This window comes from Elaeis guineensis, chromosome 2, assembly GCF_000442705.2.
Source record: "Elaeis guineensis isolate ETL-2024a chromosome 2, EG11, whole genome shotgun sequence".
Lineage (NCBI taxonomy): Eukaryota > Viridiplantae > Streptophyta > Magnoliopsida > Arecales > Arecaceae > Elaeis > Elaeis guineensis.
In genome coordinates, this window is record NC_025994.2 from 83844489 (window position 1) to 83849774 (window position 5286).

General features: G+C 36.4%; 1 pseudogene; it reads right to left on the bottom strand.

Annotated features, from left to right (window-relative positions):
- LOC105055565 (perakine reductase-like) overlaps positions 1–2789 on the bottom strand; it is a 4100-nt pseudogene extending 1311 nt beyond the window's left edge.
- Positions 2790–5286: the final 2497 nt, after the last annotated feature.

Here is a 5286-nt window from a genome sequence, read left to right on the forward strand (position 1 = left end):
CTAGACATTAGATCAACATAGTTTTGATCATTTTCGGCCATTGGGGGCTTGATATCTTTGGACTAAATAGACTCCTTTCATTAAAGTTCTGTAACCCCAGTGCAACTGACTACCTTTTGAAGAACTAGGTTATCAAAGTTATATCATAAATTTTAAGTTAATGAAATTATATTGAATGATTCTGAACAAATCCTGGTAATATATAATATCAAAAAACTAAAAAGAGTTGTTGCAACTCAAGTTAGTAAAAATGGAGCACAAAGCTAGCAAAATCTTCCTTTATTGTTAATGCAACCTTAAGCTTGATATCTTGATGTATGACTATTATATTATAAACATTTAATATAATATAATATATTATATTATCTAATTATATTATTAATATAATGAATAATATAATATTATGATTATAACAATATGTTATATGATGCTTATAATATAACATAAAAATATGTTACATTATAATTATGTATTTTATAATAATATAATATGTGATGCTATTAATGTAATAATATAATTATACATAATATATTACTACATTATATTATATTTGTAATATAATAATATAGGATGATGTGATTATGATGTAATTATAATATTTATTGATGCATATTTTGGTTACTAGAAAAATTTTATTAAAATCAAAACAAATTCCCAATATTAGTTAGAAAATACTTTGGGAAGAAGTTCCAAAATCAATTTTTTTTCAAGTAAATGTTTTCAATTTTCTAGTGAAGCTAAAACAGCTTTCTAATTTTTTACCTAACACAATTATACCATCCAAGAATAATTTTGGAGGGCCAACTAGAAAGTGCTTTCTAGTCTTCCAAAAGCTTTGCAAAATGAGCCCTAAGTCTTGTTGGTATTAGTATGGAAAAATTAAGAAACAATACTAGTAGAAATGCAAAGCATCCTTTCAAACATGTGTGCTAACTTTATAATGATAAACTATTTGTCACATAAACACACACTACAACTTCAGGTCCAATTACTTGCCTGGGATAGCAACCACATCATCCCCTTGATGAAGAACCCAAGCAAGAGCCAGCTGAGCAGGGGTGCTCCGATACTTTGCAGCTAGTTTCTCCATTCGCAAGTACAGAATCTTGTTCTTTTCCAAGTTTTCTCCAATGAATCTCGGATGTGAAGCCTAACCAATAATATGGATGCATAATGAGTACAGGAATTTCATTTTTTAAACATTGTGCATGTTAGCATCTCAACATAAAATGACTTCAAATGTTCTTCCAAGATGAAAGTTCCAATATAGAGGTTGTCATTATCTTGAAGTTCTTACCAATACACTGCCTGCAGAAATACTCTCTCGAACTCCTTTTCCTCCAAAGAAACCACGACCAAGAGGACTGTATGCAACTATTCCGATGCCAAGTTCTCTGCATTTTATAAGATACATCATGTATTTGTGAATTTTGAGTGCATCACATGTTAGCCTATTATACAGAATTAAAAAAAAAAAAAAAAAAAAACAGTTAAACCTTATTTATGAAACCGGATTCTAAGCAGACCAGCAGAGTGGGACTATTTCTCCTTCTATATCACGAGTCCAGAGAGACCACTCCATCTGGAGCGCAGTGATAGGATGCACGGCATGGGCACGCCGGATCGTGTCCGGGCTGGGTTCTGATAGTCCGATGTACTTCACTTTGCCCTCTTCCACCAACTTCTTCAGCTCCCCCATCTAGCAAAAACCAAAACAAATTATATCTGTTCCACTGACACAAAGGACACAAAAGAAACAATAACTTGAATCCAAGAAGCTAGTGCTTACAGTATCCTCAATTGGCACCGTCTTATCCACACGGTGCTGATCGTAGAGATCAATGTATTCCACACCAAGACGCTCGAGGCTTGCCTCGCAGCATGCTCGAACGTACTCTAGCCGACCATTTACAACAAGACCTGTTTGATCAACCCCTACAATGCCAAATTTTGTGGCCAATTGAATCTTTTCTCGGGGCAACTGCTTCAAGGCCTACAAGCATCACTTCTTTTTCATGTTTACTTTTTAATTCTAGTGCACAACATCTAGTTAATTCCTTCAATAAACATAACGGAGATTGTGAGTTTGAACCTTTCCAATCAAGATCTCATTGGTGTGGCGTCGACCATAGACATCGGAGGTGTCCAAAAAGGTGATTCCGTTGCTGAAGGCATGCTTGATGACGGCTATACCATCTTCGTCGCTGAGTGGAGCATTGTATGCTCCGGTGAGGTTGTAGCACCCCAATCCCATCTTGGATACCCGGTTGTGGTATTAGCACTGGAAAAAAAAAAACAAAGAAGTATTTTTCTTTTCTTTTCTTTCTTTCTATTTGAAGGAAAAAAAAAGGGACAATAACGACAGCCGCGTTCCTAAGAAACAGATCAGAAAACATAATAATAATAATATGTGATATGAATCAAAGAGGATGAGAGATAAGGTCAGACATGTATCCACTACTATCATCATCAGCAGGATGAGGATAGTTTCCTAATTAGAGTTAAGATATCATCATGAGGAGGAGGAGGATAGTTTTCTAATTAGAGTTAAAATCATACAGCAGATGATTAGAAAACAACGGAGGTGTAAAAAGAAGGGGAGTAACCTCTAATCCTTGGGATCCCAACTTCACTCTGGGGATCATCAGGGTCTTTCTCAGCTCCTCCATTTGTCTACAGCCCAAACTGAAGAGAAATTGATCTTGTCCAACAATGGTTAGCTTGCCTTGCCTCACCCTATTCTGGCAGTTTATATGACTCTGTTTGTAAACCAGAAGGGGAGAAACAGGCAGGGTGGTCTGAAGTAGATTAGTAATCCTTCCCAAATTCCATCGCTTTCTCAACGGTACATGTTTTTCTTTCTAGCGACCCGCATGGGGCCCCACAATCTGGAAAAGAGTGGGAACAAGCCTGGCCACTCATGGGCCGTAATCCGGGCTTGTGGATAAAGATTTCACCTTAAACAACTATTTTTTAAAACTTATTTGGTATTTTGGCAACCGCTAAATTTAGTTTCACTTTTTCTGTAATTTCATAATTTTTATACTTCGGCAACAGGCAGAAATTCCTGACCTAATAAATCTGAGAGCAAAATAAGTCTAATTCGTATTCATTTATTTTTCAGGATTGTTTTTGATTTAATAAATCTCAGATTAAAATAAATCTTTCTTATTCACCTATCTCTGAGTACTATTTTTTATCAAGATTAAAGTTTTTTGATTGAGTAGGGCAGGCATGGCATGAGGCATGTATCTGATAGGCTCTCATCCATCACCAAGTATCCCATAATATGCTAGGATTGGTGATGGTGGACTAGATCCTGAACTGAAGAGAATCTGAACTCACAAAATTGACCATCCATGATCCTTGAGATCATAAATACATAATCATCAACTGCTTATCCAAATCTTTTCTCTTTTATAGTTTGACAATACAATTAAACCTTGATCATATCTTCTCACCACAATATATATATATATATATATATATATATATATATATATAGAGAGAGAGAGAGAGAGAGAGAGAGAGAGAGAGAGAACAGGATCCATTTAGAATCCACCTAGATTGGAAGCTTGTTGCTGTATTGACAGGTAGTATGAATAAGAATGCTGGTTGATCCATGATATCAAACCATTATAAGATTTCTCTCCTCTCTCTCCCTCTCTCCTCTCATTCAACTTCTATCATATAATCACAACAAAGTACTGCACATGATAGAAAACCTTAAGTTCCGCATTGCAATCTTTGGCGGACGTATTTGCATGCTTCTCGCTGTTACATTTCAAAAAACTAGAGGCACTAGAACCTGCCACCTCTTCTTCATTCACCACATCAATATTTCTTTCAAGTCTTCTTTAATAAGCGTCAGTTGCAAGGTGCCTATATTAAAATCCGGGTCCTTGATCTTGGTCATTACTGAAAATTATACTTAAGCCGGTCACATGATTGTTGTCATGCACAAACATGCTCACACATTATACGCGCACGCGCGAACACACACACACTTAAGCCGGTCTATTGTTTCTTACTTTCCAGCAAGTCCATGGGTGATGTAAGAATAGTTTAATCTAGATAGATCAGCCGTCCTAGTGAATAAATACCTGAAGAGCTGGGAAAAATCACCCTTGAGATGTCGCAATGGCGTTGACAAAAAAAAATAGAAAAACCCTTCAGACCTGGAGCTTTGTCCTTGGCAAGAGAGAAGATAGCATTTTTAATTTCTTCCTCTATGAAGTTGCACTCCAAACTCTGTACATCCAAAGGCCCCTCCGAGTAAAGCTTTTCCCTATCCACTTCGACATTTTCATAATCCGAGGAGCCTGAAATGGAGGAGTACAATGAGAAGAAAGCATGGTGGATGGCCTCCTGATTCCAGATGCACTGCCTATTTTCATAAATTTCTTTGATCTTGCTCTTCCTCCTCTGGTTTGCAAGCATTTATGTGAAAATATCTCATATTTTTGTCACCTTCTTTAATCCATTGATCTCTCGATCATTGTCTTCAATATTGTTCTTCTTGAGATGAGATATCTTCAAGAGATGTTTTGAGCTAAGATCTTTGAAGTGTTTCTTCATTCAAGAGACCCAGTTCTTCTTCTCTCCTATCGAAGACATCTATTTTGTGATAAAGTTTGCTTTTCTTCTTTAAAATATTACCAACTACGATTTTGCTCCACTTTGAAGGGTTCTCTTGAGACATTTTAATTTAAGACAAGGCTTGCACACACATTTGATGAGTGAATGCAGATGACCCAAGATGTTTTAATGACATTCAAAATATCTAGGTAAGCATACCAGAATTCTTCGAATCGAGATAATTTACCTCTTTTGATTGCTGAAGCGATTGAAGGGGTGAGAGAGATCTTTAGGGGTATGTGATCTGATGTGGATCTTACCATGGCAGTGCAGTTTGTGAAAAGGAAGGTATTTTGCTAGTCCAAGTTGATGAAGCATCTGTCTAGGTTGGCCAAGCAAAGCTTTTGTCTAAATTTGACTAGATGAATCTTCTTTAATTGTGCCAAGATGATTTCAATCACCTCCAAGTTGTTTAACAGATTATTGAAGATTTTAGAAGAGGGGGAACAGCTTCTACGTCTAAGTCTATCTTCCAGTCATCGGATGATGTTGAAGTCACTTAGGATGATCCAGGGAATCTAAATATGATGTTTAAGCTGCATGAGTTCAAAGAAAAAGAGTTCATAGTCTTGAAGATCGAAAGGGCCATAGACATTGGTGATCATCCATTGGAGGTGGGTGTTAAGTTTCCTAAACTGAGTTGTTAGG